Source organism: Chenopodium album, chromosome 11, assembly GCF_948465745.1.
Source record: "Chenopodium album chromosome 11, dcCheAlbu1.1, whole genome shotgun sequence".
Lineage (NCBI taxonomy): Eukaryota > Viridiplantae > Streptophyta > Magnoliopsida > Caryophyllales > Amaranthaceae > Chenopodium > Chenopodium album.
The window spans coordinates 33,121,694-33,140,654 of record NC_137844.1 but is presented as its reverse complement, the minus strand read 5'-3'; positions in this window follow the sequence as shown (position 1 = coordinate 33,140,654).

Below are 18,961 nucleotides of genomic sequence, written 5' to 3'. Positions count from 1 at the left end.
ATTTTTATTTACAATTTTGTGTTAATGTGTAGCATTTGCAAACTATGCTTACTTCATGTGCTAAAATGTCTGGTGGTGATACATATTTGTATACTAGTTTTGTAGTTTGGTGTTGGTGTTATGTAATTTGAATTGCTTGTCAGGATTGTATGAAGAACAAGGAATATGGGTTCCAGCTTTTGTGAAGCATTTGTTTTGGGCTGGGATGAGGACCACGCAGAGAGTGGAAAGCATTCACGGCTTCTTTGATGGATATCTAAGCAAACACACACTGCTGCATGAATTCGTTAAGCGGTACTGTAGGGAATATTTCAAGCCATCCTACACTTGAGCCCCACTGTGATCATACACTTAAGTATGGTGGCGTCCAAAGGGAAGGAAGCTAGAGCAAAAGAGTCGCCAACAAGTTTTAGGAACTTGTAAACCGTTCACAGGGTGAAGGTTACACCCCTTAACGATCCATGAGATCATCAACTCCAATAGGTCTGGAACCATGACTGGTGTTCGGGGATGAAGGTACAAATCCAATCTAAAAGAGATTGAACTCGCCCTATAAAATAGGCCTCTACTTTATTCTTCTCGTATTCATGTGCGCTTTTTGACTAACAGGCAATCAACAGATTAACCCTAAACCTGTTTAATCTATGTTGGTTGAATATTAATGCACAAATAAAACTATTAGTGGCGATCACTTGAATTATAATCATATTAGCCTAAACAAGATTATTAATTATCTTATTAAGCGTGATTACAAGTACAAATTCCCTTTAAACCTGCAAGAGAGGGCGTGATCAAGCAATAACAATGACAATATATATTAAGCAACATGATAATCATCATAATAATCATAATTAACAATCATAATCATAACCATAATCATATCAACGCTAAAGCATAATAGCAAGATCCTAGGCATGATACTAACAAGATTAATAACAAACCCTAGCATGTCACTAAACATCAAAGATCAAAGTTTTAGCCCTAACATGATACTAACATGATATTAGGAAAGAAATAGGAAGCGTCATAATAATATACATGATATTAGAAATTTCAATTAACCCTAAACATGATACTAGGAAGCAATAAAACATCCTAACATGATACTAGGAATCAACAAAATTATCTAAGCATGATTTCTATATCAAAATATCAATGAAACAATTAAATTACTTACTTGGATGCCTCGTATCTCTTTCTAATAACAAAATACACACGTTAGTAACTTCAAGGAAAAGTAATAAAACAAACAATCAAATTAAATAATTGAAATAGAGATTTGGGACCAAACCCTCAGAAATATCAAACCTTTCACGTCTAGGGTGAAGGCAACTTCGAACTTGGCTAGGTGTGTCTAGAACTAATGTATGAGGAATTGTGTTTGAGGGAAGGTTTAGAAAAAGAATAGAGAGAGAGAAAGCTTCTAGCTTTAGAGAGAGATGATGATTTTTGAGAGTTGATGATTGAAAAAAGGGGAGATATGACCTCTATTTATAGGAAAAAAGAAAGTCGAAGAATAAGAAAAGAATCCGAATTCGAATCGAAATAAAACTCGTCGGTCAACAGTTTTTGCGAATTTTGTTTTTATCATATCTTTTGATCTAGAAGTCCAAATAAGTCGTATAATATGTCGTTGGAAAGCTCTTGAAGTCTAGTTTCCAACCCAATTACAATCAGATTAAAATATTTTGTATATAAAAAGATATGGCCGAAATAGTGGAAGGGTGTCAGTTTTGGATAGAGTTTCGTATTCCATTCATATCTTTTTCGTTATAGCTCGGAATTAATATTATAATATATCATTGGAAAGTTGATTTCAAGATCTATCCAACCATATAAGATTGGGATAAAGATTATGAGGCACGAAAACAATATATGACTGGCTTTGAACATCTTTAAATTCGAATAGAATTAGGACTTAAAAAGGAAAGTTTTTAAAAAAGGAAAGTTTTTTATTCAATTTCAAATTCTATGATCTTATCTTTTCAAAAAGGATAATTAAGATCTTTTAGAAACTCATAGAAGCTTCTAATTAAATCCTAATTAGTTTAGGAATAGGATTAAACCTTTGGACCCTCCACATGATCATTGGGTCGTAGGTAAAATCCGGTTTGGGCCCGTTTTAGTATTTTGGCATAACTTCCTCATTATTTATCGCAATTGGGATTATAATATATCATTGGAAAGGTCTTTTCAAACCCCATCCAACTACACTATTATTGGACCCATATCATGGACCAAACTAAACTGGAATGCACGTTTTTCACAAATAGGGTAAGAAAAGAAATATTTTCAAAAACAGAAAGAAAAGATATCTTAATAAAAACACATCCTCATCACTAGACTTTTCACACTTTCACTTTGTTCGATAATCAAATGACGTGAAAGGTATTCATCACCGGGTTTGGTTTTGGGGAGACACATTTGGGTGTCTACAGGTACATAGAGGCTCTTGAGGTGAGAGCAACAAGTGAAAAAAAAGCTGATGATAACAACACGAGATATGTGAGGAAGACTTACAGCGACTTCCCAGCTGAGCTGATATTCCAAAAGATCTATACCGATGCAAAATTCAAAGAAGTCCAGCAAGAATGTAGCAGGTCCCTATATGTTAGTCCAACTGAAAAAGGAGTTGTTTTTTAGAGCATCATTGAGCAAGTGGTTGAGGATAGAGTTTGGTACAAGCCGAAAAACTCTACGAAGGAGAAACCTTCGAAGCGGAAGCGGAAATACAAGATCACCTTCGATTGTGTTTCTAAGGAAGCTTGTTGCGACTGCAAGCACTTTGAGTGCCACGGTATTATCTGTCGTCACATTATCAAGGTTTACGAGCTGAATGATCATTACGAAATACCTGACAAATTCATTCTTAGGCGTTGGAGGAAAGATGTGATAAGGAAGCACACAAGGGTTAAGGTTGCATACCACGATCCAAACAAAACCAAAGAGGTTTGTAGGTTTGATAAAATGATGGTCAAGTTTGGTTCACTTAGTACAAAGCCCTGTGTTAATAAAACCACAACTGATCTTGTGATGCAAACCCTCTAGTTACTAGAAATTCAAGTAGATGAAAAGCTGTCAATGATCAATGTTACTAATGCAGAAGGAGAAGGAAGAGGTGAGAGGGGAACTCCTGTTACCCCTTCCACACAGAGACAAGGTAGCTGCTCTGAGGTACCGAAGGATCCCCCAATGCCGAAGAGGCCTGCTCACAGAAAAACCGATGTGAGATTCCCTTCTTGTGTTGAGAAGTCTAAAAAGGGGGGTAAGATAAACAACGACAGAGCTTCAAATAAATCCACAAAGGTGCAACATGAATCACAGCGTACAACTTCAAATGCTACACCTTCATATTCTTAGGTTTTGTTCTTTAGTATTTTAAGGCTCAGATGTTTTATGGTTGTGTGTTAATGGTTTGTAATGGTTTTGTGTTCTGTACTGCAGATGCCTCCACCACACGGATTTGTGTTTCCTTATAGCTCGCACTGTATAGGAGGCATCCAGATGGTGGATGCTGACAGATCAATAGGGTATTTCACTGGTGTGTCAGGCGCGAATACCCCCCATACTCCATCAGCCAACATGTCTGGGACTGATGGACAATCTATTTACCATCATCACTATAGACCACTCATTCCTTGTGCACAGACAGTTGCCTCCCCTAGTACCCCTAAGCCTGCATCACCACTTGGAGGTGCTTCTTCTACTAGAAAATACAGACCCATTGCTCCTAAGCCTGTGTTTATACCCATTGCTCCTTATCCTACAGTTCTTAATCATCACCAGTATATTCATCCTTACCACCATCAGTATATTCATCCAAACCAACATCCTAATGCTCCTCAAGAACTCCGTACTGGTCCTAACCAACACTGTAACGGTCCTAACCACCAGTCTAATGGTCCAACAGCTACTACCCCAGTAACATCTGCACATTAGCAGGAGCGTACTGATGAAATGCAACTAGAGTAGATGAACATATGTTGTTATTATTTTGATCATGTGTATTCAAAGGCCTAGACCTTTTTTTTGGTGGGTGTAGCTTAAAGTTATTTTTGGGGGGTGTAACTTCTTTTTGGAGGATCACATGCTGTAGTTGTGAACCTTATTACTTTGAGCCCCATTTTCGAGGGTCGTCACCATTATTTCTTTTTGTATTATTTAGATCAAAAAGATCAAACCCTCTAATTATATAAATGAATCTGTAGTTGTGACACGTTATTATTTTGGGTTAACATCAACCTCATAATAAGTTCGGTGTATATGTTTACATTCTATGAAATAGAAGAGTTGTATTGTGTTGCATACGAAATAGGATGCAGTTGTCTCTTGTAATCAGTATTGATCTCTAAGCAACCTTGGGTAGAAAGGAAGTACTCAATCCATACAAAGCAACATTAAAAGTATTACACTGACCTTAAAAAGGGGTGCAACTGGCAGTTGAATGAGGTTAACTTAATAACCCCTTCATTATACTCAGCATATAAAGGGTACAACTGAAAATGACAAGGGTACAACAGGAAATGTCAATGGTTAGAACTTATACTGACCATATAAAGGGTACAACTGGAAATGAGAAGGGTACCACTTGCAGGGAATAGTGTTAATAAACCTTGGTTATGTTAGTACTTATACTGACCATATAAAGGGTACAATTGGAAATGACAAGGGTACCACTTGCAGGGAATAGTGTTAATAAACCTTGTTTCTGTTAGTACTTATATTGACCATATAAAGGGTACAACTGGAAATGACAAGGGTACCACTTGCAGGGAATAGTATTAATAAACCTTGGCTATGTTACTACTTATACTGACCATATAAAGGATACAACTGGAAATGACAAAGGCAAAACTGGAGATGACAAGGGTACCACTTATGTTAGTACTTATACTGACCTTATAAAGGGTATAACTGGAGATGACAAGAAAGGGAACTGGAGATGAAAAGGGTACCAGTTGCAGTTGAAAAGTTAATAACCCCTGGATTAGTACTTATACTCACCTTATAAAGTGTACAACTCGAGATGATAAGGGTACCACTTGTAGGGTTAAGTTACTAACACTTAAAAGGGGAATAATTAACTTGAAATTTGTACACCTAAGGAGGATTATAAACTTTAGAAGGGGATTAGAAACGTGAAATTGATGCATAATGTGTATTCATCTTATAGTCATTGGTTTATTGGATTATCTGTAGTTGCTGTATATATTACTAAAATAACGTGTGTGAATTGAGAAATTCACAATTGCCGTCACCTATTGCTTTAACACAATTGTCGGTCCATGTACAATGGTTAGATTAACGATGAAGTATTTACTTCAATATATAGTACAGTTACATAGTTCAAGTGTTGGATATATGTTGGGTAATGTTTGTAGTTTAAAATGTAATACCCTAAGACTTCTTACGTCATTCTTATTCCGTAATAACCTAACTCACTTACATCCGACTTGAATTGTCTACTTAAGAATACGGCAAACTATGTTGTTCTTAATATGTACTCATTGACACCTACACTTTTGGTTATGTCATGTTATTTAAGCAATTACTAGCCATGTTCTACTGGTCCTTATTTACCATTACTGTAATTTAAAGTTATACCACTACACTTATAATGCTTCCACTAGTTCAAAGTTCATCTATATACTACAAGGGTATCGTTAACTGTCTATAGGGTACTATTATTGTCTTTAGGGTTTAGGGTTAGGGTTTAGGGTTTATTAACATGTTTTACAAAAGTACACTGGGAGAAGAAAAAGTACCACTCGAAAACCATAAAATCCAATTTATAATATTTTTAACCTTTAACTGGATTAGTGATGTATTCCACTAACACTTTGTAGGGTATTACTACAAATATATCCATGGTTCTCATCATCAATTGTGAAGTTTTCTATTAGTAAATTAATGTTATTTTGTAGGATTGTTACATTACACCAATGTTAAATTCCCTACACCATATACATTGTTCTCGTGTAGACTCCAACAGTCATTTACCAACATTGGGTGGTCCTTCATCTTGTATAAACCATATTTGTAGGAGAAGTCATTATTGAGTTTATAAGGGAACCCGCCTTAATACTATTTATCATTGTATAGTAAAATGTCTTAATACCATAACAGTACTTCTTCCATATAGGAATTATAGTTTAAATGCAACTTGTTCACCATATAGGAGCGTGGAATGTTGTCAATTTATAGATTACTACTTAATTGTCCATTGTCCTATTTTTATTAGTCCTATTTTATTAGCCTTTGTAATACAGTAGTATAAATTAACGTCAACTGTAACAATATTTGTTCCACTGATGATTTCCAATACTCTATCAACAAAACAGTACGGAACTGGAGTACCACTGGAAAAACATTATATACCACTATTCTATATTTATGTACAATTATGGAAAGTACAGTTGATAAATTGTTTGCAATGATGATTTCTAATACAAAAATACATAATAAGCCTTACGTTGTGAAAGTACTACTGACGTTGTATTTATGTATAACTGAGTTATATTAGTTCATTTTAATTTCGATTTATTAAAGGCGGGCTTTTTGGTAAACCTTTCCCGCCCATATTTGTCGCCCTATTTTTCCTTAGCTTCTTTAAATAGACAGGTTGTGACAAGGTATTTACAGGAGGAAGTACTAAAAACCCAAAACACAATAATGTCTTCACACTCTCTGTCATCTACATCTAGGCTTAGGAGATTTCAAAGCACAAACTCGGACATATTATGGGTGGCTGCTAAGAAATGCAATTGCGGGGGCCAAACAATAGCTTAGTTCCACATTTCTCATTCGGAAGCAAATCCTCTCCGGCCTTACTACAAGTGTAGAGCGTGCAATTTCTGGCAGTGGGTAAGTGAGGTTGATTTAATCCGCAACAGGAATGAAAACGCAGTTGGTTTAATTTGGCAAAGGCTGGATGATCTTGAACGTTTCGGTTGGAAAATTATCAAAATAATTGTTATTGTTTCCGTTGTTTTCACCGTATTCCACTTTAAATGATTAGATCTTGAATGTATAATTGAAGTGTTATCCTAGGAGATTAGTATTGTTATTGTAGTACACTATAAACTTGAATTGTTCTTCATGTATGACCTTTTTTTTTAAATAATGAAGATCTTAGCTCTGTGTATCAATCTATTGTTTCCCACGTTTGGAGCTTTATGATTTTTAATATTCCAATTATAAGTAGACTAAAGACAGGCATACATAAACACAACATACATTCATTCAACCTACTACTTATGATAACTTAGTACAACTTCAAAGTACTGAAGATAACATAACAAATTACAAAAGGACATAAATAAGTCTTATAATAATAGTCGAAAGAAAATGAAACACCCATAGCCGTAACATGAAACCACAACAGAATAGCAGCTAGCATAAGAATGTCCATCATGGGGTTAGATGGTCCATTAGATGGTCATTCCAGTCATGAACTGTTGGATCGCCCAAGTTCACTACTGGTTCGTCATCTTCAATGAAGGGTATCTTTGGTGTTGGTGGGGTGAGGTGATCATTCTAGTCGTGGATTGTAGGGTCATCAGGATCACTTCCAGCATGATTACTTTCCAGCTCACTTCCGTGTTGACTTGAATAAGCCCTCCTCAATGACTACAATATCAATCACATTTCAAAGCAATAATAATATAAATATCGCATTTCTAAATTAAATGTATAAATGAAATTTTGACAAGGCAATTGATACATGGAATATACATATGCAATTTCCTAATAAAAAAGTAAATGTAATCAAATTCTTACCTCGATGTCAACTCCAAGTTGGTGTCCGAAATATGAAACCCCTCTTTGTTACCCATGGGTACAGATCCTTAACATCCCAAATGAGCAACACCTCACTGTACCCATTCTGCACACCAAACCCTTCCACATTGTACACGCCCCTAAGCTCAAACTTTACAAACTCAAGTGTCGACTGGTCAAACCTAGTCTCCGTGACGACAACAACAACAGGAGCATAGTAATCGAAAATCTCATAGAACGTCTCCATAAATGATGGTCTGTGGACATTCCGTGCATTCCATACTACAATAGCAGAACCAGTATGCAAATGTTCAGGAGCACCATCATCAATTTCACTGTCAGAACCCTTTATGGAAACCCTATGGTACTTCACCTTCAGCTTCTGGGTGACACATGAAAATACATTCAGATGAATGAACTTGACCATGCCTTGGACCTCCATCACATGAATTGCTGCAGTTGAAGCTCCAATGAAGATGTGCCTTTCTTGAGTAGGGAGGCTATGCAAAGGAATATTGTCCAGATCAACCTCTGGCTTCAAATCAAAGATCGGAACAATTTCTTTGGGAATGAAATCATTAGAGCTTGAATTACTGCATATCCATTTGGAAAATGCACTTACCCCCTTGTGGAGATACCCATCCAAGTCATAAAGATCTGGATAGTAAGCAGGGCGGACGTTGTCTTCTGAAAGTTGCATAAAACTTTTGGGAATGTAAGTGGTTGTCATAATATCAAGGGAGATGGATAGTTGATCACGAAGGAAGGTAGGAGGCATACAAATTCCTTCTGTGTAGTAGTCATGGTTAGCAAAGTTTGGAGTGGAGTTGAAATAAAGTTCTGGGGTGGTTGTGGTGGCGAAAGGGCTGAAGTACATGACAGGTGTTGTGGGGTGTGGTTCAAGCGGCCTTCCCCAAGCCCTTCTTGATAAATTTTGTGACCTTAACATGGTAAAGGAGGTGAGTTACTATAAAGGGAGGATAACAATGACAGTAGGACTTAGGAAGGATAACAATGAGAGTAAGGAGTTAGGATCGATAAAATATGCAATTATACCCTAACTATAAAATAAATCAAGAGAAGGGAAAAAAAATCCCATGAAATCCTCAACCATCAGAGGATTTGTACTTTTTTGTAGAAAAGCTGAAAGGAAGTACAGCTAGGAAGCTACTTTTGTTCAACTTTAGAAGCAAAGTTACTTACTGATAAGACAATACACCTGCAACCAGAGTACAATGTGGTGTTAGGCTCAATGCATTTCTGACATTAGATGTTGAACACTTTAAGGAAGGTAAGACTCATTTATGTTACAGCTGAATTGTACTATTACACTAATTGTAACCATTGGTGTTGGGTCTTGCCTTGATATATACACAAAACATTGAAACAAAATCAACATTTCCACCAAAAATTTGTGCTCCATTCTTCTGCCCCATTGCCATGGCAAATAGAGGTACTTAACTTTACACACTACTTGCCCTTTATTATTCATACATATCCATTTGTTGTGTATTATACGGCTTGTATAGTATAGTGTATGGATATGAAGTTATATTTAGTTAAATAGTATTTTAGGAAGACTTTTTTTGTTTTAACTTTTTTTTTGTTTTACTTGTGCTTCATCTGTTAGTATTTACAATGCATCATCGACACTAATGTTCTGTTTGCAACACACACTTAACATAAACACCTAAACTAATAAGTGAAAACTTTTGATTGAATCCATGTTTATAATTTCGCAGCGACACTAATATGTTTGTTAGTGAAATTTGTTAGTGTTTCAAATGCATCATCGACACTACTGTTCTGTTTGCAACACACACAAAACATAAACACCTACACCAATAAGTGAAAAGTTAGCTTGAATCCAAGTTTATAATGTCGCAGCGAAAGTAATTTATCTGTCAGCGAAAGTCATTTGTCTATCAATGACATGAACCAGTACTAGAGTAAATAGTACTATTACAATCACTAAATGACTATTTTTTTTTTGACAAAGGAATGACTGTTTGTTGGACATGCAGGTAATAGACAAGCTGAAAGACGACATAAGAGGCTTCTACGAAGAGTACGCAAATTGAAAAACGCTGGAAATCAAGATCCCAATGGTATCATTAGGGATATGTATATGCCCAAGCGTAGCAAGGAATTGATGTTCAGCCATCAGTTGGCGACCATTGCTAGAGGGGGATTACATGACCCTGTTAAAGGTATAGATTTCCACCCCGAATACCCTTTCCTGACATTGTTTAAAGTAGGGAGGGCAAGGTACTTTCGAAAAGAAGCTTATTGTTTCATGTATTATTTGGTAGATGTAGCAAAGATTGTCGTGTGCTTCAACTTGCGCACTCTAAGAAGATCATTAGCTGAGTCTTATGTGTTCCCTAATTACCACATCTACCTTAAAAAGTTTTTTGAGTTTTTTTCTTATCTAGAAGATTGGTGGCTAGAGGTTGATGAAGCTGTGGGAAAGGGAGAGGAATGGGGAATTGTGCTACTCGGGAAAAAAATTTACGACCCCAAAGGCGGGTGACATCCAAGTTACTTGGAAGTGGCTGCAATACTCAAAAGAAGATCCCCTTAAGAGAATGGAGAATGATACCAAGCATTTGCTGTGGTTTAGAAGGACAATGCTGGCCGAAAATGGAGTTAAAGAAGATGACAAATTGTCTATTAATATAGGTCAACCATTTCAGTACACCGACTACCCATTGAGTATGTCAACCGCCTCCAGCAAGCACAATACCTGTTTGAAACCAACACGGACACTGATACCTCGGCCGAAGGGTTTGGATGGACATCAGAATCAAGTTTTGAGTTCTGCTAAATCCAGTTCGTGGTTAAGTATATCATATCATGATATGTAATATTTAATCTTAGCATATAACTATGTTGGCTGCTACTTAGTAAATCTCTTAGCAAACTTCTTCTATAATAGTAAGTGCTAATTATGTAAGGTAATGCGTATGCCACTATGTAGTCACCTAAAATCGTAATGGATCTTATCTGTATTCGAACTACTCATTCGTTTTCTTTACTCTGATTATCCTAAATTACAAAAACACTAATAGTAAAACTTATACTTAAAATCCGACAACAGATTAGTCACAACCTCTAGTACTAACGTAACATAATTTTTCCCAACTATGTGCTACCATTGTTCTTGTTGGTGCCCACACAGCATCAACCGGTGCCTAAAAATAAAATAAAACAACACCATAGTTCACCAACAGCATGCGCGGACATTGTCCAAACTAAACCTCAATACATACAGACACCACCACCAAATTGTGTTAGGTAAGCAAAACATGGGACACATATTCAGGTTAAACATGTTTGAACTAAGTCTTTAAATAAAAGGTCTAAATAACCAAGGAAGTCATTTGCGAACCACCCCTACGACTCCCTCGACGTTCTTTAGGCAAAACCTTCTCCAACTTTGGCTTCATCTGGTTGAAATCGTTGTTCACATCAGACAGAAATAAGTTCTGCCTCAAGGTGTGAATCTTGTCCTGAAATAAGCAGAACATATTTGGTTAAGCATCGCAAACAGAGAGGGTAACATAATTCTAAAATCTAATTTGATAACTCACCATGTGAAAGGCAACATCAAAGCTTCGTGCACAGTTTTTGATAGCAGCTAGCATAATCGCACCACACGAGCACCTAATGATATGGCAACACAAGTACCACATTACTACCAACCTAAAACTAGGTCAATCATACCAAAAAGGTTTTAAGTTACTGTGGAGATTACATACGTGTCAGATTGTGTCACAGGAAAAGAATTCTGGACCCAAGTAGAAATAGTCCCCTCCTCCCAGGTGGGATCACTTATATGGAACAACTCCCCTAAAGCCTCAATCTGCAGATAATTAACACATAAGTGTCCCAATAAGTATTATAAACAAATACTTTGGGTTAATGAACTAAGAACAACTAGGAGGGTTTCATTGAACTAAGAACAAATAAATTAATCCCAAACACAACCATTACCAGCTTATTCACATTTTTTTCATGTCTTTCGTACGCATCACATCGTACAATAAATCAATCATCCAAATCTGTTGACCTTTCAAATCTAAAGCAAGGCAATACCGGTGTTCCGCATCTTTTTCTTCTGTTTCTAGAACAGGGACAAACACCTGTTGCATAACTGAACCTAATTAACAACCTCAAATATTTTCCAACTGAAAGCACCACACTAAGCTACAAACACAGGCCACAACCAACTTACACTTTGAATCCGGTTCAGTTCAAAGCTTAGAAGGAACTTCGCGTACTTCTTGCCCAACTCCTTCAAATCATCTTTTCCAAGGAAAACAAAATGCTACCAAACACAAATGTTATGAATTAATGTTTAATAAACACTGATGAACAATAACACACATAAAGTGTAACCTTTCCTCACCGAGTACGACGGATCAACCAGAATCCTCTTCATAATGTGTTGTTCTGACTAGGTTTTGGTATACAGGACAGATGCCATCCTCTCATACTGGTCTCCAACCCGGCTCCTCGGGGACAGAACATGGTAACAATCCCTTTTTGATGCATCTATGCCATTACACTCGATTATAGAAGGACCAGGCCTGCACAATTCACCAGCAACAAGTTAATACAATAACAGATATGCATACAAATAAATTTTAAACTCTCACACTACACGTACGCATTTTCGTTATTTAGTTCCTTCCAGCCACGAACAAAGTTCACTAGACTCTCTCTAGTACAGTTAGCTTAAAAGTCCTATGTTCTTCCTCCACCACCTTCATGGCTGATGCAATATTGTCACCTGTGCAAACAGCTGCTACTACTTTCTCAACAGGTTTCTGATTATAAGGAATCGGTCTAGTACTCCCCGTAGCTAAGTGGCTATGAGTTGAACAGTTAGCTTAAAAGTCCTATGTTCTTCCTCCACCACCTCCATGGCTGATGCAATATTGTCACCCGTGCAAACAGCTGCTACTACTTTCTCAACATGTTTCTGATTATGAGGAATCGGTCTAGTACTCCCCGTAGCTAATTGGCTGTGAGTTGAACAGAAGTCATCAGTAGCATTTACATTGTTCTGCATAGTCATCTTGATGACAAAGGAACTGAAAGCTCTCCCTACAATACCCTTAACAAAGGTCTCCAACCTTGGGGTCAACTTCTCCATCACCTACAACATACAACCAAAAACAGCTAAATTCATTCTTTTTTTTTCTTTTCATCAACCTATCCACCACCTACATCATACAGCAAAATTTTGTAGCTCGTTTGCGAAATTTTTAAGAAAATTTTACCTTATCCAACACTTCTGTCACAACATCATCCACCTTTTCCTAATGAGTATAAGTTCCTAGCTGTGTTCCAGTTCTTGCAGACACAGGTCATCTCATGCACTCATCATCCCTTGGATCAAGAGGATGCTCCTCGCCATAAGTTATGTCCAAGGCCTACACCAAACACAAGTGAATGAGCTAATGTCCTAACAAAAAAAGACACTAAACTAACTATTTCAGTTAAATAATAGTAACACTTTACCAACAGCTTTCCATATTCATCGCGGCTAATCTTGTCTTCCATCAAGGCAACCTTTATCTGGGCAGAATTCCACACCTTCACCCTAGGGAACACACCCCATTGCAAGGGTCTCCTATTCAAATGATCTAGATAAAATATATACCAAAACAGTGACACTTGTGTTAATGCAACTCAACAGCTAACTACAATGATAAAAAAATAATTATAATACAAACACAAACCCTACAAACTCACCATAACAAATAGAAAGCTACCTCCTGATCTAGACCTAAAGCCATCACGCAGAAACTTTGCTTGAAAACGGTGCGCAGAGTCACAAAGCCAATCCATAGTGAATGTGCACCAATCATATTCACTAGCTTCTGTTGCCACTGTCAATGACGGAATTAGAGAGGCAGCCAAATTTGACGAGTTCGTCGTTGTGCATAGAAGTTTGCCAAGGACCACAATCAAGAATGCTATCATAAACTCCTCCTCATCACTTTCTGTCACCAGAGGAAAAGGGTTGTTCTCACTATCAACAGGGCACAAAACCTCAGACACCCTTTTCAAAGATATAGTTTCTTGCTTCGGCCCTACACCATACGCATCATACAAGGATTTCACCAACATTATCTTCTCTTCATCATCACCTATGTCCATTGGCACGGGTCTCGAACCCATAGGAATGCCTAACACAGCTCTCACTTGACTAGCACACAAGGGCAACACTTCCCCTTCTCCAAACACCATTGTCCCATCTTCAAGTACTCTAGCCATAAGCCAATAGCAGAACTGCCGAGGGATATTATCCATATCTAACTCAAGCAATCCACCAAAGCCCATTTGCTCTACTAATTGTCTCCTCCTTGGATCAAACAACTTCACAGAATCACAGAAGGATTCAACACGGCATACAATGTTCGGATACTGTTTAAATGTAAAAAACAATTTTTAAATACTTAAGACCAACAACAATATTAACATTGAACTTAAGACCAACAAGAATATTAACATTATATTCTCACAAACCCACAATAATATTAAACACTCATATACTTCCTATTCAAGGTCTTTACCTTTCCTATATTATCACGGTGAGTCTTCAGAACCTCCCCTTTACTCAAAACTTTATGTCCTTCAAGTTTTGGTACCTGTCACAGAAACAAAACACATACACCACCAATAAACACAAGCCAGTCCTTAAAAATAACACAAGTTACATTTAAAAATAACCCCTTTTATATTTTACCTTTTACTTCCTGTACACACTTTGTTCCACTTTCCCTTTCCTCTTCCTCGACTTCATCTTCATGTACTTCATCATCATGTTCTCTATAAAATCAGCACTACTAACTGACTGTCCTTCTTCCTCATAATCATCATCCTCCTCCTCAACTTCATAGTCATCTTCATAGTCCTCATCATCCTCACTTTCTTCCTGCCTTCCTTTACCCTTCACTTTCCTATCCACCACCTGGGATTTACTAAGAGCCTTTAAACACCCACCTTTTACACACCCACCCTTTTCCGTAGCCCTCTTCACAGCAGTAGTACACTTTGAAGGACCCTTCACACTAGCACAATTAAACAACATTAACACAAAACAGATTTCACATATCAATCACATAATTCACAGGGTATACAGATACACAACTCACCAATCCCTTCTTCCAGCCGATTGCTTGCACTACTGCCTTCCTCATCCTTCTTTCTTCTTTGACTAAACAACAACATATAAATAATATTCATCACTAAATCATGACACTCAACACAAATTACTCAACACCCTTTCAATTTGAACCTCAAATTGAACATATACACAAACACATACACAATTCTACAACAATGCCCAAAATTAAACAATTAAAATACACAAATACAGAAACAAACATAAACATACCCAAAATTCAACCTTTTAACCTATTCAATTCTTCAAATTCCTAGTTTATTAACTCTTACAAATCGACATTTATACCCTTAATTCGACCTTTTAACAATACACAAATACATAAACAAACATAATCATGCCCAAAATTCGAGCTTTTAACCTCTTAACTACTTCAAATTCAAAGTTTATTATCTCTTCACATTCGACCTTTAACAATTCTTCAACTAATTCCAACTTCCTAAACCCCATAAATTATAAATACGATAACATACAAACATTCAAAAACAATGAATAGGATACCAATTCCAACAATCTTAAACCATTTCAAGTAAGAACCCTAATCTTCGCCACACACATATAAACCCTAATCATCTCGACATGCAGAATTCAATGAAAGACTACACACTTAAACCAATAAAAGGAGCTAACCTTGTTTAACAAATTAAGGCTTCAGACACAACGACAATCGACAATTCGCCAACTCCGGGGAAGACACGATCCAACGCCGAACAAGGTTAGCTTAAATTCAAACCACCCAGCAATACCACATAAGAAACACTCGACTTCAAATTAATAATTTTTAACTTACACTATAGAATAGAAGTTTCGAAAACCTCAGATTAATGGAGAACAAGGGCAGGAAGAAGATGAGAGAGAAGCTACAAAATTTAAATGAGGAGAGAGGAAAGGGGAGAGAGAGCACAGAGAACAAGACAAAAGGGTCAGCATTAAAAAATTCAACTAGTACAAAACGGGAATTCAGATTGCAGAACAGGGTTGTCGAGTAGGATTTTTCAAATTCCAAGCGAAATGTCATAAATCCCCTTGATATGTATATGCACGTACCTATCAAACCTCCCTTTGGAAGGCCTCCACTTTTCAATTAACTCATAATAATCCCAACTTCAAGGCCTATCAATTTTAATTGGACCCTCTTCACTTATGACCTGCTACACCAGGTAACTTGCTTACGTGGCATTTGTGTTGAATGTCAACCTTCGTCTACCCAAAAATTAATAATTCTTCCTAAGAGTCTAACTACTCCGTGCTACTTATTCAATACGGAAAAAAAAGGTAAAAGCACCATTGATTGTCGCCATTAATGAAGATTGGTAGTTTGGTACAACTACGGGCAACATCTGGACAGCTGGAGGTGTGTAAGGCAAAGCTTCATTTAAGGTTTGCTTTCTAAAACCTTAAATTTTGTGGAATTTCATGTATAATTGGAATTGCTTGGTCCTTTTGTTGTATGTTTGCATAATTGACGAAAGCTAATAAATTCCCAAAAATTTGCAGCCAATTGGAATGCAAGCAAGTCAGAGCTCGGTGAATGCATCTTCAAGTTCTTAACATCACTAGATTAGAGATTTCAAGTTCTTAACATCACCAGATTAGAGATTTTGCTAGTTTATTTTGCTATGGCAATTATATGTATTTAATTGATGATTGCCTTTTTTTTTTTTTTTTTTTTTTTTGTAAACAATGACTTTGTATTTGATGCATGTTTTCTTTGTATCAAATTATATTGAATGACTACGGAACAATTACGCTAAATATCAGTAATGTAGATGATTTTCTAAATGTATGATAATAATTTCCCTTTCAAACATTCATCATTCAATTACATAAGCACTACATAATCACTGTTACAACCTATTTCATCAAGTACATAATTGCAAAAAAAAAATGCAAAAAAAAAAAAAAAAAACCACGAAGCAATGAGACCCTTGGAATTTCTACCACCTTTATGCCTAGTTAAACTTTAAAGTACTAGACATGACAGATTTTTGTTTGCCAATAGACATTTGAACTCCCAAATTTTTGGTTGCTACTTTTTTTTTTTTAATTTTTTTTAATCAGAGAGGAATTTGAAGAGAAGAGATGAATTGATGGAGCAAAAAATCGAAGAGCAACAGAGGGGAAAGGAAATAAGAAAGGATAGCGTTTTAAAGTGGCAACTAGTTGTTGGCCCGGGCGTTACCTCAGGTCATTACATGTTTGATGTAATAAAAAATGAGTTAAGCAAATTGTTAAATTGTGGAGTTCTTCTACATGTATAGGAATAAGATGATATAGTATTTGTATTAGATCCATAAATTTTAATAATTTTCTACTTAAATAAAAACACTAATGTTCATCATTAATCCTCCCTAAAGTCTTAATATATAATTCGATGTACATACTACAGCTAATACTATTTTTTTTTTTGGACTCCACTAACTTAATTTGTAAATAATGCTCACTTCTTCTTCTTCCCCATAATCCTCTCTCTTTATTTATTCCAAAGAGGTTAATAACTTCATCCTACAACATAACGAACTATACTTGCTTGTCATCATGTACCTTTTTTTTATTTTATTTTTTTTGGCATGAATCATGTACATGTTGAAGTGACATTATAAGTACTTGATTTATGTTGAATGTACAGAAGATAACAACAACCGATTAAATAAATCAGTTAAGATTTGGATATAATATGGATGATTATTATTGTTTACCTTTTCACTTTTACATGGTTGTTTCGTCCATCCTTTTAGTGATGTATATCCAATCTTCCTCTCCATAACAACACCCACACAAAATACTACAAAGTAGATCAACCATTCTTGATGATCTCTCACAGCTCCAATAATGGAAGCTAACATATTCTATTCTTAATTGAAAAATAGAGAGGGGTGATTAGTAAGGACATATTTGACATACAATGGATTATTTATATGAAAGAGTTATAACTTTCTAAACATTTATTTGAGGGGAAAATAAAATAATTTAATGAGGTTAGAATTGGTGATACCATTGACGTTAAAACTACAAAGAACCAAGAATAATAATACTACATATGAAGGTGAAATAATGATATAATGTCAGATTTTAATTTTTCAGTCACAAACTTAATTAGTATGAGTTAGAATTGGTGATACCATTGACGTTAAAACTACAAAGAATCAAGAATAATAATACTACATATGAAGGTGAAATATTGATATAATGTCAGATTTTATTTTTTCAGTTACAAACTTAATTAGTACGAGGAAAATTAATTAGCTTTTCCATTATGTTATTATGGACAATGTAAATTATAAATAAATTTTGGGCAATTTATTAAGACCATTGAATTATTAAGCGTAAATCAAGGAAAAAACAATATTATTTTGCTAGAAACAATTATGGAGTGTTATTAATTTTTATTCACTGTGTGAATGTGAATAATAAATGAATCAAGTAATATAATAGCTCATGGGAATATTGCTACGATTATACATTGACATATAATCGCTTATATGGCGCTTTGTCAATTAAAGTATGATGACACGTGGCAAAAGGAGTGACACATGGCGGAATGATAATCCTCCCTTGAGTTTTAATAATACTATTGATAAAATAAAAACAAATCCAACCCAAATGCCATGTCAGCAGGGTTACCTGGTGTAGCACGTCATAAGTGAGGAGGGTCCAATTAAAACTGATGGGTCTTGAAGTTGGGATTATTATGAGTTAATTGAAAGGTGAGACTAATACGAGTAAATTACTAAAAGGTGGGATTATTTATTTCAATTTTTCCTTTTAAAAATATTTATTGAAAATTACCGTTCATCGCACAAGACCTAATCTAATCTAATATATAATTGTAGAGTCAATTTTACAACACTTAACCACATCACTCCAAAACCCCAATCCTACAATTTGGTGCAATCTATCTTTTTTTTTTTTTTTTTTTTTTTTTTTTTTTTTTTGTTGAAAATAACTACCCTATCTATCTTTTCTTTTTCTTTTTTTTGGTTG